The sequence below is a fragment of the Cupressus sempervirens genome, chromosome 6 (genome assembly GCF_028749045.1).
Source record: "Cupressus sempervirens isolate cs-2001-9-10 chromosome 6, ASM2874904v1, whole genome shotgun sequence".
NCBI classification, from domain to species: domain Eukaryota; kingdom Viridiplantae; phylum Streptophyta; class Pinopsida; order Cupressales; family Cupressaceae; genus Cupressus; species Cupressus sempervirens.
Genome location: NC_143123.1, coordinates 127,472,047 through 127,488,912, shown reverse-complemented (window position 1 = coordinate 127,488,912; position 16,866 = coordinate 127,472,047).

The window sequence follows — 16,866 nt, the reverse complement described above, 5'->3', positions numbered from 1 at the left end:
AGAGAACCTTGATATACCTGTAATTGAAAAGGCATATGAGCCCCTGCACCAAGGCTCCCAAACAATGCTTCTCTCTATTTTATTTTTATTGGTAAACTTCAAGGTTATGAATGGTATATCCAATGTAGCAATCTCACATATGCTAAGGTATAGTGTCATTTTTATCATCTTCTATATTAGCGTACCTTTAATTTTCTTTATATTAACAATGTTTTTCCATAGGTTGATAGATGAGTGTTTGATACTACTATCAAACATTCTACCTCACTCTTACTGAGAATTATCAACCATTATGAAAGATATTGGAATGGAGTATCAAACAATACATGCATGTCTCAATGATAATATTATATATCATAAACAACATGAATTTGCAACACAATGCCTTGATTATCACATTAGTAGATATTTATCAGACCAAATAACCAAAAAGGTTCCTCACAAGGTTCTTCGATACATTACCATTATTCCACATCTACAACGATTATTTAGGTGTACTTAGAAGTCAAGATGACATTATGCAAATGCCTATGGATGGTTTTGCATTTAAGGATATTACAGATAGGTGTCTAGTATTTAAAGAAGAACCTCATAATCTGAAGTTTTCATTAGTACTGAATAGTGTCAATCCATTTAAGGAGATGAGATCTATTTACTTGGTCTAACCAATTTTTGTTATTAACATTAACATTCCTACTTGGATGTCTGTAAAGATGGAGCGCATAATGTTGGCAATGATTGTATCAGGTATTTTTCCATTTAATAGTCATCTAAATTAATTTATTAACACAGTATCAAAATGGCCATAATAATTATTTTTTGTTTATGTTCATTCAACTAGGTAAGTACCAAGTGAAAGATATGAATGTATATATTGAACCCTTGATTGATGAGTTGTTGGAGTTATGAAATGGGGTCACTATGTACTACATCTCTAGACCAATTGGTGGAAGACAATTTCAATTTTGTGTAATGCTTGTATGGACAATACATGATGCCCCTGGACTAACACATTTTTGTGGTATGTAAAAATGTCAACACATAATTTTGGTATGTTATAGTGATAACACATTTTCATTGTATGCTTAAGTTGCATGTGATAATTGTAAATATCAATCTTCTAGTACACATGTCATCCAATTATACATTATCTTGTAGGTCTTTAGACAAAGGAAAAATTTGCATGTCCAATTTGTGGTCCAAAGATGAAATCTCATCGTTCAAAAAGTTTAGAAAAGTAGGTGTTTGATGAGCATAGACACTTTCTCGATAAAAATTATAAGTATTGAATTACCAAAAAACATCTTTTCATGGGAAAGAAGAGATAACATCAAAGTCACAAAGAATGATACCTCACATGTGGAAGTTGGAATAGAATAGAATGAATCATCGAGGTAATATCATTCCATATGATGCAAGTTTTTGTGTGAAATTAAAATTTGGATATCATCTTTTTTTTAGTAATGATATAATTGATGTTCGTGAAGGTCATCAAGGCATTGATGAGAAACTACCAAAAGGACTTAAAAGCTATATGAGAAAAATTAGTAGGTTTTTGTACTATGAGCACCTCCCAGTGGTGCATTAGTTTGATGCTATGCATATTGGAAAGAATGTAATAAAGACACTACAAAAAATATTGGATGGAAGGTGTGAAAAAGAAAAATTGGTCAAAATTTGCAATGACATTGATGAATCCAATTATGCATTGAAGTTTTTACTTGAATCAAATAGCAATTGAACCTAGATTAATACGAGTGTCATTCCTTGGGTATTAATGCAGAAAAAAGTTGATGCCATATATGAAGCCATAAAAAAAACTAAATTTCTCATAGGATTTGCTACAAACATAAGCAGTCTCATATCAAAGAAATAATAATTTGGGTGAGGGTTAAAAATGCATGATTGGCATACCTTCGTCAACATAAGTCATGTTCTTCTGTATTTACAATAAATTTGTAAAACATCATGTACTTTTGATTGTTTGATTTTATAATATATTGAAAAGATCATTTTTTTATTACTACAGTATATTCTATCTCTATCTCTCCCACACAACTTCGACAACATGAGTGTCAAACACATTATATATGATCTTGGGAAATTCATGAGGTTAGAAGTGTTATTTTTTAGATTTGTTGTATAGAAGTGATATTAGTCTCGTTAATATGTTTTTGTGTGATGAATATCTTCTAGATGGTTGTCGTCTAAAGAAATTGATAAAAAAGACATATAGCATTGGAAAAGAAAAATTCCTCAACTTTTGTGTGAGATAAAAAGTGTCTACTTTCAAATTTTTCAATGCACAAGAACACTACCTCATACATCTAGTTGATGAGATTGAATTGTGTGGACCTATATCAACTAGGTCAATGTGGTTGGTTGAGAGGCAGTTGAAATTTTTGAAGGGCTTGGTCTACTAGACCATGGTGTACATTATTGAATATCTTCCCAAGTTTACATCAAAGATCCATGTAGATCACATTTGGGATGCCAACTCCATTCATAGATTCAAAGGGGAGTACTTGATGGGAAAAGGTAGATTGAGGAAATTTAGAGGTAATTATAAGATGTTATTATAGTTAATTAATTCTTATCCATCATCAATATAAGTTATTTCTAACTAGTCTATTTATTTTATATAGTTTCTCATGAGTGGGATACACTTATTTGTATATTGAAAACAATCTTTAATTAGATGATGGTATGGATTGAATGATCTTAATAAAATGGTTGCTCATTAACATGGGAAGGTGTTGCTTCATTGGTTAAAGAAGCTTATTGTAATGGAGATCCCAATGTCACACCAATGGAAATTGATCTAGAAAATGGTTTAGGAGGTGGAAAGGTACGTATAAGTTAATCTATCATGACCCTTTTGTTTAATATAAAATCATTAATGGATGCATAATTTTGACATGTATGAAAAATAACAGGTCAAGCATTGTCATGCCCTAATTTTTACAAGGCAAAAACACAACCACAATATATATATATATATATATATATATATATATATATATATATATATATATATATATATATATATATATATAAAATTAAAATTCTTAGCAAACAACACATTGATATGAAAAATTACTGAATAGACATTACATTGAATATAGAATGGATGCATTATAGAAGTCCAACACACCTAGTTGAGTTTGTTGTCACACTTACAACCACTAAATCAACCATGCCTTAGGGGTCAACGATAAATATAATTTAGATCCAGATGTCAATAAGATGAGTCATAGATATTTCTAGTTAGTTAAACCGAACAAGATTAGATGAAAGGTGCATCCCAATATGTGGGTGGGTTTATGTAAGAAGCCATTTACCAAAACTCATTTCATTTGAGATCAAGGTAGTACATACCTATTCATATTTCATAGTGTAGTAAATCATATATATTGTGAATATAAAAAATTTGATCTCCTTGACATATATATAATATGTTTGTACCCAATATATGTATCGGGTGGGGCTAAATATCATACTGCTTAACAATAAGATGTTTTCTAGACAATTCCATTGGATGACATGTTTTATAATTATAGTTACATTTGATAATTATTCATGATGTATCAACCATCACATAACATATAGCAATTATTATGCATTCAGTGATCACTCATTATTAATGTCGATAGTGAACTTCCAATACATTCTACAAGACATGTGTTTTGCTAGAATCATTTATATAAGGCTTCTGTATGTTTACACATATTAGATATCAGAATCCATACATACATCTAGTTTCATAATGTAATTCATTAAAACCTCTTCCTAGTTTTCATGACATCCTGTATGGATAAGATTGAGTTCAATACAAGTTTCGTATGGAATATACAATTAAGTTTACTCTTACGTATTAATTACCAGCCACCTTTATTATTTAATCTCTATTATTGCATGAGAACCCTAGTCAATATATATTGATGTAATTAATTTAAAATTTTCTTGTGAGTCCATTTTGCTAAATGATAAAATCACATTTCCCCTTCAAAAATCTCTAGACTCTCACGTATCCAATTCCAAAGATTACGTGTATATAGGAATGTCATTTAATTTACTTTCATATTTGTTATATACTCTCATAACATTCTTTGCACATTTAACAAGATGAATCTAGGTCATAAAATGTTAATATCTTAACAACATTCTTTATTTATTAAATCATTATATATATATATATATATATATATATCTTTAATCTATGTGAAAAAACAACAATTGAAATATATATACTCTCCTTGCTATGCATAACATCATAGTTGAAATAAATATATATTTAAAAAAATAACTACATTAATATTTATATATTCCAATAATATCTTACTACAACCCTATATTTTCATATACCATAGCTAATAATAACTACAGGGCACACAGAAAGGTGGTGAAACACCATAGAAAGGTTACATAAATGTGAAGGTCCTTTTCCTACCTCAATGTTTCTCAATCCCTCTATTGTCAAATGAATATGAACAACATCAAATCTTAAGATCACAATAGAAATACAGATCAAGATGTAGTTTGTATCCCCCATAATTAATCTAATGACAAAGGTATTTCCTCCTCTTATGCAAGGAAATCTACATGACTTCCAAGTATCCAAGTGCATCATAGACCTAAAAAAATCAAAGTAATATAGAACCATGGAGGCTCACCTCCCAACCTAGGCCTCAAGGAGACCACCCCCGTGCTAGGGGAAACAAGGTTCAACTAGGATACATTCAACAAAATCATAGTAACAAGAACCAACTGAATACCATAGTTTAACAACACATTTAAAAATCCCCAACCAAGGCTTGCAAAATGATTCATAGATGGAATCATAAACATTAGGTGAAGGTGGGCTCTTCAAGGAGGAGAATGCCATATCCTAGTGAAACAACAAATCTTGAAATTGCAATATTTCAATAATGCTTCCAAGAAACATGCCACAACAAGGCTATCAATAACACATGCCTCAACAAGGCTATCAATATCACATGACTCAAAAAGTCTATCAACACTTACTCCTCTTCACATATCCTCACTTATACCTCCCATAGAACAATAGAAAGGCATATGGCTTCAATGGAGCCCATACTCCATGAAAACTATCCCCTCTCCAAGAGAAGGATTTCTCAACTCCAATGAAAAGCCCAACTAACCCCTTCACTCGAAGGCTTCTCTTCCCTCCCAAGGGTGAGTGAAGCCTTCACACCCAACACAACACACAATCCACCACAACAAAATCAAGAAACAAAAACAAATGCAAGTGAATCCAACATGCTCATTTACATACACAACAACTACTACATACCAAATGCAAACACATACATCTTAAAAGAACATTCTTCCAATTTCCTTCTTTCAACTTTCATGAGATGAGAGAGAATATGGCATGAAGCACTAACCTCTTTCCAAGATAGGGTTATGAAAAATGGTGATGGAGAACTTCCCTTTTTTTCTTCCAAGTTTCTCCCTTCAACCCAAAGTGTCTCTACAATTAGAGAGTGTGTGAACAACCACTAAGTTTGGCACAAGCTCTCTAAAAAGACCCCCACTTCCATCTCCACCTACCCCTCTTACACCCTTGTACCTTTCTACCAATAGGAACTTAACCAAGTGTGCGATGATGGAAGAAGTCATGTGACTCTTTATTTTCGAATTGGCTTGAAAATGACTAGTTTAAAGGGTCTCCTAAGTCTCCTAGACCAACTTATGGCTAAATTTTGACCCCCAACCTATACTACTACCATGTGGGTGACTTATTTTCACCAAAATAACAATTGGGAACCACTTTTAGGCTCTCTAAAGTTCCTATCAAATTTAATTTAAATTCCATCATGAAGGTGACTCATCCTAACACTCTTCGAGGTGGGTTAACTTAATTTCATAATGGGATTGATTTTAGGTTAAGTGATTTCATGCCCAAAAATCCTATATGACATGTCATTTACACATAGAAAACACAAGTGTAAAATCACACACACACATTAAATACTTTCCACATCACGATGACATGTCGCTAAATAATCATGATCTTTAAACATAAAACACCCATGCACATTCATATTACAAAATAAACACAATACAATGAGGTTTTGAATTTTCTAAAGATTCACCTTGGCTTTACTGTGTTCACATGGGTTGAACCTTGTTTCTCCAAATAATTTCCATGGTTCATCTTTCTTGCACACTCAACTTAACCATCAGTAGCCCAAATGAAATATTATAGAAATACATACAGATAAGTACAACATGATTCAATATCACATAACTCACATTAACATATAAAACTAACTTTCATCTAATTTTTTCCATAAAATGTTCAAAACATTGCAAAATCAAAATATGTGTATCAACATTATCTTTCTTATCATAACAAAATTTCCATTCTAAACTCTATCACCATACTTATAATCATGAAACATTGAAGTCTTATCTACTAAATCATTAAAACATATAAAATGGATCTCAGTATATATGTCCTAAAATCACTAATGTGTAGACTTGTTAACTAGTATCCTTTCAATCAAGTTAAACATATTGACATTCCTAGCAATATCCTTTTATCACATTACGAGGGGTTTGTGTGTGAGTTTCTAGGGTTAATTCCTCATATTATTAAAATGTTTCCATAATGATGTCATTATAATTTAAAACTAATTTTTTAATGTAATCATTTGTCTTGTTGTTATTATAACCTACATTCATTGTTTTCCTCACTAGAGTAAATGTTAATTTATCTTTCCTTTCTACCTTGTAGATCATACCTTGAATCTTGTGACCAGGTTCTCAACTTCAACATATTAAGTCTTTTTTTCATGTGGTCTTATCTTATTGACCTAATGTTATTGAACAGGTATTAGCCTTATAATAACCAAAATCTACTTTAGTCTCCAATAGTTTCTCATAACTCATTATTAGTAACAATAATGTAAATCATAACATAATTAACTCATAATCATATTTATTTCATCAAGATCTATAATAGGGTACTAGTGTGGGCCTTACAAGCACCACAAAGCTATGTACTACAATGGTCGTAAATTTTGCATAGAAAAGGTGAATGACACTAAGAGAACTTGTGATTCTAGGATAATTGCACTCTTTGAGGTCACCAATATTTCATCTAGAAATGATATGCATCCTCAACAATCTAAATATAGATACTATGGTATTTTTGATGATATAATTTAGTGCGACTTTAATTCCTTCAATCTAGTTCTATTCATTTTCAAATAGTACAGGCTATGACTGAATCAAAATGATCTTGATAGAACTATTATTGAACATGATAATGGATTTAAAATAATTAATACAAGGTCATTTGAGCCAATTGGAAATGATCCCTATGTTATTCCAAGCCATTGTGAATAAGTGTTTTACTTTGGTATTCCACATAAATCAGGTTGGTCATTTGTCATCAGACATGATCTAAGAAGAAGATCAGTAAAGTATGATGTGATTGAAGAAGAAGATACCAAAGAAGTGGAAGATGAAGTAAACGATGATGATCACGAAGATAAAAAAGGAGATGATGATGATGATGATGATGATGATGATGGAAAACATGTCCATGATGATGGTGATGGTATTGATGGTGGTGGTGGTGGTGGTGGTGGAAAAGATGATGATGGTGGTGATGGTGATGGTGATAATGACGACGATGATGACAATGAAGATGATGGTCATAATGACAATCATGATGTTAATGATGGTCATTCTGAGGATTTGGATGATGATGATGGTGATAATGATGATGTTCTTGATGATGAGATGGATGAAGAAGATGATCAATTAAAATGTATTAAGTGTTGATTAGGTTGAAATATTTGTGATGATGCTCAATTCTTGGTGTTGATTACTTAGAATTTGTTTTTTTAATAGAGGTAACCAATTAAAAAGTATACAATGATTACGATGTATGCATATTGTTCATGTTATGTTCTATGTAATTTGTAGCATAAGTATCATGTAACTTGTAACTAACGTAAGACAAATGCTTTACATATGCAGGAAACTATACCCCTTTGATGAGGATCGTACACAATGACATGGATTAGGAGGTATAAGTTTATTACATGCTTTCTTTCTCTTTACCTTCAACATTAAATTTAGTCAAACTTTATCAATATTAGCCTCATTTTATAGCAACTATTCCACTCCTTCAACTATATCTCTCATTTGATGAGCTATAGGTACCACCAAATAGGCATCTCTCATATTTGTCTTCCTTTAGTGAGGGAAATGTAGGAATAGAAGAGGATAGTGAGACATGTAGTAGATGTATGAAAGAAAGACAAACTAGAGGTAAAAAGATTAGAAGAAAATTCAATAAATGCATGCAATTTTTTCTTGCTCAAGCGGGGTCATGTTTTTATGATGATGAGACAAAGGGTAACATCAAGGTTCCCTTGAGGTACACAGATCTTGAGAAAGAATGGGTACCAAGGAATTACCTCCAATTAACATTGATTTTTGTGTTAATGAGAGGATATATCGCATAGGTCCATCATCATTACATGGTTTCAGCCTATTTTCCATGGATGACATAAAGGTCAGTTATAACAAAGTTGTTGAATTGATGGAGTATGTAGGACCTTGTTACAATTACAATAATTGGATGCAGATAGTTCAATATAAAAAAAAGTATGCATAGGTATGCACAAAAAATTATCTAAAATGGAAAGAAAATTATCAAATTAAAAGACTTTTTGTGTACTTTGATGGAAGGCCAAAAGAAACAGAGAAAATTTTAGGTTTTATAAATAGTACGCATCCTAGGTCAACTAATAAGTGACCCAATTACATTTTCGAGGCACGTAAGGGAAATCATGTTTTTGTAGGTGCGATAAAATCAATAAGTTTAGGGGAAGAGCTACTAATAGATTGCAATTTGAATCGCATAGATACAAAGAAAGTTACTATCATGGGACTTGTAAGTACTATACATGTAATATTTAAACTAATTACTTCTAATTAGAACTCCAATATACAATTTACCATTTTATTAGTAAGTTTATTTGCTAAGTCAACTATTCCTTTCATTATGCTGATGATTTTATATATATTCTTTGTCACAGAGTGACATGGCCAATCCATCTGATGATAGAGGCAGTGATGTTGCTCTCACCCCTTCTTCAGTATAGGTAAACCTTCTATATAAAAAAAATATGCAATTGTAATTTTACAAAATATCATATTATTATGTTATTTTTGTTAAGGTTTTGGACCTTTTTTTATTGTTTTACTGATGTTTTTGTCATAATTTAATGCTTAGGTAAAGGGAAAAGAACATATTATACAATGACAAATACTTGCTGATATGGCGGCCATAGTACTATGCGATGATGACATCGCATATAGCAGCGACCCTATAGCCATGTGTAAAAAGACCCACAAGAGCATCAATCTATGAATTCTTGGGCTTGTGATGGATCCAAATCAAATAAAAGAGAAAGAGACCACAATAAGTGAATAGTGTCATAGAGCACGCTGTTTGGAAGTAAGCAACAATGAATCTTTTACTAGGACAATAGTTCAATAAAGCTTTATGTTTTATACTAATTTATGGATCATGAACCACAATATGTATGTTTTGTTACAACAATTTTTGAAACCTTACTGAGTTGTTTGACCTGATGAGGGTACCAGTGTATCTCCTACAGGTATGTGATTTCAATTCTCAATCATCATAAGGGACATTATTTTCTTAAAGATTATTATTGAAAGTTTTATATTATTGTTGCCATGTTTTTGAAAGCTATATTTTAAAAAGACAATACATTGTGTGTGTGTGTGTGTGTGTGTGTGTGTGATTATTTTTTAGGTGTTGATGATGTGCATACACCTCCTTCCATGAGGCTGACAAGCACTCTGAGATTGTTGTTGGAAATAACAATGGGAAAGTAAACTCTAAGAGGAGGGGTCATGGAGGTGAATCAATACTAAAAAACTTTAACATAAAACATTCATCTCACAATTTAACATATAAACTAAAATAGCTAACTAAAAATTTTCATCCATGGCATAAAAAAAAAACACATGACACAAAAAATTGGTTACCCAAAAACCCTCCAATAAGAAGGTAAAACTAGGGTGGGGATGACACCCACAAATCTGTTGGGATTAAAGATAGAGTAACTGAGAGGGGGGGTGAATCAGTTACTAACAAAAATTAATCCACAGATCTCTTAGATGTCTTAAAGATCTAGTTACTGCTGATACTTAGTAAAACAAAAAATGTTGTAACTCGATAAATTAAACTGTTACTTATCTTCAAGCAAACATGCATGTAATTGAAAACAAAATGAACACAAGAGACACCAGATTTAATGTGGAAAAACAATATGGAAAAAACCACCAAGTAACTACCTACCAATTTTCACTCCTCTGAAGTGAGCCTTGTTAGGAGCCAAACCTGTTAAAGGTTAAAATACACACTGTTAGGTGTGACCCTGTTAGAGGATTTTGATCACCCTGTTAGGAGTGGCCTTGCTAGAGGTCTTTAGAATAATTCAACTATACTATCACCTTGTTAGAGGATTTACAAAATGGCTATTAAACCAACTTTGTTAAGAGATTTGAAATCACTGCTACAATGGTTAGAAAGTAACAATGAATTGACCTGAATAAGATACAACTAAATTTGTTTATTATAGGTTTCTATTTTGCATCATTAGATCCTCCATGATCAAATATGGCTTTGCTACTCCTTAATGATCTCTGATCATCCTTCAAATTTGCTTGCACAATAATCAGTCCTCATATCACATCAATTCCACCACCACACTTAGAATTCACAACTTGACCTCTTATTTGTACCATTTAGATTATCAAGTCATCTCATTCTCATGTTACATTTACCAATAATCCATATATAAGTTGGCTACAAATATTACTTTAAAAAAATAATGTTATTTCATAAATCAATGAAATCTTTTATTGGTTGATCCTGCTCAGTAAATACTGCTTCAAAAATAATTTCCTAAGTTAACTGTCTTAACTCGGTTAACGCTACAAAAAGTTGCAAAATCCTTTGGCTACCGAGTTGACTTGGTAAGAACTAAATTCCTTCTTTGTCCATGAGACCTCGGTAAGAACTGTTTCTGTCATAATTCCCTTTGATGACTGAGTGAGCTCAGTAATAACTAAATTTCCTTAATTAACCTTGAAAGCTCGATAACAACTATCTACTTGGTAGACACTGCAAACCTTCTTTACTAACCTTCTGAGCTTGGTAGACTTTGTCCTTTCCCTTGCTGACCATCTGAGCTTGGTAGACTCTATCTTTTGTCTTGCTAACCATTTGAGCTTGGTAGGCTCTATCTTTTGTCTTGCTGACCATCTGAGCTTGTTAGTCTCTATCTTTTGACTAATATGACATTTTTGTGGCATCAAAGACAACACACAATTGAACAATTGTATCCAACAATTTCCCTCTTTGGCATTGATGGCAACACAATATGTCATAGCATAATGAAATTTGAAAACAAGTATTTACTAAAAGAATACTTTACTTTCTTCTTCAAACACAACAAACTCCCTTTTTCATAGTAATCTCTCCCTCTTTCATAAATTCTTATTCTTTTTGCAAATTTCTTATTATTTTGCAAATTTTAGAAAGATATGACAGTATACTCTCCCTCTTTGATAGCACATGCCAAAGACAACACAAATCAACTGAATAGCATTATACTTGATGTACTGATTCATATGCAATGTCTTCATAGATTTGTTGCATCAATTGATAGATTTTCAATTCTATTTTTGTTGATGCATCACTAAAACTATATTTTAGTGAGCTTCAGATAGGGGAATGACCCCTAGCTTACCTCTTAGATACAAGAATGCATCCTTAGGTAAAGGCTTTGTGAATATGTCAGCAATTTGTTCCTTTGTATGGACATATTCCAATATGATTTTCTTTTCGTGTACCAATTCTCTAACAAAGTGATACTTTATGGCAATATGCTTGGTTTTTGAATGCATCACTGGATTCTTGGAGATGTTAATTGCACTTGTGTTATCACAAAACATAACAACAGGTTCTTTGATTTCTTGCTTCATACCTTCTAATAATTGTTTGAACCACACAATGTTTGAGAAATTTACTACTGCTGCAACATATTTAGCCTCTATTGTGGATTGAGATGTACAATTCTACTTTTTACTTGTCCAAGAAATCAACCTTTTTCCACGAAAGAAAGCTCCTCCACTTGTGCTCTTTTTGTCATCAATATTCCTTGCCCAATCTGCATCAGTGAACACCTTTAAATCTAGATTTTCTCCAAGTTTATACCATAATCCATAATCTTTAGTTCCTTTTAAGTATCTCATGATCCTTTTGATTGCCATCATGTGATTTTCTTTTGGTTTTGCTAAGAATCTTGCTACAATTCCTATTGCAAGGGAAATATCTAGTCTTGTGTACACTGCATATTACAACTTTCCAATCATAGATCTATACAATGTCTGATCCACTTCTTTTGATTCATCATCCTTGGTAAGTTTCAATCTAGTATACATAGGGGTCCCAACTGGTTTGTAGTCTTCCATACCAAACTTTTTTAGTATCTCCTTGATGTATTTGGATTGAGTGATGTAGATTTCATTCTTACTTTGTTGAATTTGAAGACCAACAAAGAATTTGATTTCTCCAAACATTGACATTTCAAATTCCTTGTTCATCTATTCTAAAAATTCTTTGCAAAGATCATCATTTCCTGTGAACAAAGTATCATCTACAAATATATCTGTTAAAACAATCTTGTTATTTGGTCCTTCCTTTATGTACAAACTATTGTTATCATTAGTTCTTTGAAAACCAATCTGAATAAGATGGTTATGCAATCTTTCATACCATTCTCTAGGGGTTTTTTTTAGACCATATAATGCTTTATGCAATTTGTAGACCATGTCCTTCTTGTCTGGATCAACAAAACCTTCAATTTTTTCAATGTAAACCTCTTCATCCAATATATCATTGAGAAATGCTGACTTGACATCCATCTGATAAACTTTGAATCCTTTGTAAGTAGCATATGCAAGTAAGGTTCTGACACCTTCCAATCTTGCAACAAGAGCAAAAGTTTCTCCATAGCCTACACCTTCTCCTTGAAAGTATCCTTTGCATATTAGTCTAGCTTTGTTTCTTGATACCTTACCATCTTCATTTAACTTGTTTCTGAATACCCATTTAGTTCCAATTACATTTTTGTCTTTAGGTCTAGGTACAAGAGTCCATGTTTTGTTTTTCTTTATTTCTTCTATCTCTTCATTCATAGCTTCAATCCAACATTCATTTCCTAATGCATCTTTGACATTTCTAGGTTCAAAATCAATAAATAAACAAGTGCCTTTCAACTTACTTCTTGTCATTGTTCCTTCTGATTTATCTCCAATGATATGATCTAGTGCATGATGCTTTCTGACATACTTGGCTACCATGGGTTCCTTTCCTTTTGAATGACTTGCATTGTTATCCTTCTCTGTCTCAACTTCTAGTTCTGATTCTGGTTGCTTGAGCTCGGTAGATGTTAACTTGGTAGCTTTTGGTCGCAACTCGGGTTCTTGCATCTCGGTAGGTACTAACTCGTTTTGAACTTCCTGTGACTCGATTAATGAAGACTCAGGATTTGAAGATTCCTGATTGATAGATGTATTTGATATTGTATCAGGTTCAATGTAAACAAATCTCCTGTAGTCTTCACGTTCTCTTTTTCTTTTTTCTTCTATTCTTTCTGCAAACTCATCAACTTTCACATGTGCACTTTCTATGACTTTGTGAGTAGATAAGTTCAAACATCTATATGCTTTACTTTTGAAAGAGTATCCCAAAAATATTCCTTCATCACCTTTTACATCAAATTTACCTTTTCTAGATTCTTTCAAAATGTAATATTTGCTTCCAAATACTTTTAGATAACTTACATTGCGTTAGTAGCCATACCACAACTCATAGGGTGTTTTGAATGAATCCTTTTTCAGTTGTACTTGGTTCAAGGTATGAACTGCAGTGCTGATAGCAATGCTTTTCTCAATCATTAAGGTTCTTGCACAGTCCATAATAGATATGTTCCTTCTTTCTGCTATTCAATTTTGTTCAGGAGTTCTAGGTGTTGAAACTTGTCTTTTGATTCCCCTTTCAATACAAAAGTTATTGAACTCATGTGAAATGAATTCACCATCTCTGTCAAACCGTAAGCATTTTAGTCTTTTGCTTGTTTCCTTTTCTACTCTGGCCAAATACCATTTGAACTTTTCAAATGCTTCTAATTTCTCTCTTAGGTATATGACAGTCATCATTCTTGAATAATCATCAACAAAAAGAATGAAGAATTTTTCACCAGTGTAACTTTCAATGCCAATAGGTCCACACAAATCAATGTGCACAATTTCTAGAACTTCTTCAGTCTGATAGTTTTTACTTTTAAAACTAGTCTTTCCCATTTTACGAATTTGACAATTCTTGCATAGACCAACCTTAGGTTTCTTTATGTTAGGAATACCTCTTAGTTTCTCGAATTTACTAATTTTTATCAAATTGTCAAAGTTTACATGACATAAACTCCTATTCCATAACCAACTTTCTTAAATTTGAGCAATAAAACATGAACATTCACCAAGTTCAAGATAAAATAAGTTAACTTTTGTTTGAGTGCTTGATCCAATCAGCTTACCTTTGTCATTTAGAAATCTTGCTTTTTCTTGCATGAATTCTACTTTGAATTCATTATTGAGTAGTTGTGCCACACTCAACAGATTGTGTTTTAGTCCTTTTACCCAATATGCATTATCACATACAAGTTCCTTGGTCAGAGAGATTCTTCATTTTTATTTTATACGAAGAGGTTCATTGTTACCAAATCTTACACTTCCACCATTGTAGTCTTCAAAGTGTTCAAAATTAGTTTTATCACCATTCATGTCATGAGAACAACCACTATCTATAATATGATCATGATCTATAATATGAATAAGATACAACTGAATTTGTTGATTCAAGTTTTTTAGTTCCTTCTAATTTATCATGCTTTAACTCTTTCAACATACTTTGCAATGTTTTCATCTTCTCTCATCCTTGTTTGATCAAATTGTCCTCTCAAACTTTTTGCTTTGGCTCTTCTCACATTATCATCTCCTCCATAAATTTCTTTCAGCTTGCTCCACATTTCAAAGGCAGTTTTGCAATTCTTGATGTCATCAAATTCTTCATAACTCAGAGCAGATGCTATATCTACCATCATGTTGTTGTGAGTCTTCCTTTCAAAAATATCATTGACAGATAATGTACCAGAAGGTTCTTCATATTTTTCATCAAGGTACTTCACCTCTGTATCACCAATAGAAGCTAGATGAAGCCTCATCAATCCTTGCCATGCAAAGAAGTTGTCCCTGTTAAGTCTTGGAATTTCCCTTTTGTAAGACATCCTTATCTTTAGCTTAGATCCTTGAAATCTTTTCTTGTAAGCACCAAAATCTCTAATAGCAATTGTTGGGATTAAAGATAGAGTAACTGAGAGGGGGGGTGAATTAGTTACTAACAAAAATTAATCCATAGATCCCTTAGATGTCTTAAAGATCTAGTTACTACTGATACTCGGTAAACAAAAAAAATGTTATAATTTGGTAAATTAAACTGTTACTTATCTTCAACCAAACATGCATGTAATTGAAAACAAAATGAACACAAGAGACACCAGATTTAATGTGGAAACCCAATATGGGAAAAACTACCAAGTAACTAGCTACCAATTTTCACTCTTTTGAAGTGAGCCCAGTTAGGAGCCAACCCTATTAAAGGTTACAATACACACTGTTAGGTGTGACCCTGTTAGAAGATTTTGATCACCCTGTTACGAGTGGCCTTGCTAGAGGGCTTTAGAAAAATTCAACTGAACTATCACTATTAGATTGTGTTAACTGATTAGGAAAGTTCTGTACATACTTCATAATTACTTCATAAAAAAAAAAAATTGGTACTATTTGCAAATTGTTTTGGTACTATTCGCCATTCATAGATTCACCACTAAAGTTATGGCTAATTATGGCCGACATGTTATAACCCTAAAGTAATTTAATACTTGTATAAAAAGGTTTAGGGTTGGGTATTTTTCATTATGTTGTGATGCAAAATTGGTTCTTGTGGCGGTATTGAGCTGTAAGGGATTACAGATTGTAATCATGTTGTAATCAGTAGATTGTAATAAGATCAGACTTGTTGTTTGGTGGATGTACCTCAGGGATTGGGTGAACCACGTTAAATCTTGGTGCCTTGTGTTCATTTCTATGTGATCTATTATTTTCTATTATTGGTTATATTTGCATGTAGTTTTTATTTCTGTCTGTGGTTTATCCTAACAAGTGGTATCAGAGCCTAGTTTTGGCTTGGTCATGGGTTCAAATCTCCTCGGTGCCTTCTCGACCTGCGTAAGCACCTAGTATGCACATCAAGGGGGAGATTTTTGGGTGCTGCGATGTGTTCCCCTGCCCACAGGTGGTTAATTATGTGGTGTTCCATGTTCACTAACAGTCATGGCTTTTGGTGCAATAGAAAATGGGCCCTACAATTGTTATCAGAGCAAGGTTGTCTTTAAGTTATCCTCTGCAGGAAAGTCTCACGGTTAAGTGGGAGTCTCATGGTTGAGTGGGAGCGATGGCAGATAAGAGTAAGCTAAGGGTTAACCAGTTTAATGGGCAGAACTTCCAGTTATGGAAGATGCAAATGGAAGACTATCTATATCAAAAGGATTTATGGAAGCTGTTGGAAGGCAAAGCCAAGAATTAGGGAACTATGTCAGAGGTTGAATGGGATCTTTTGGACAGAAAGGCACTTGAAAGCATTCGGTTATGCTTGGCACCATC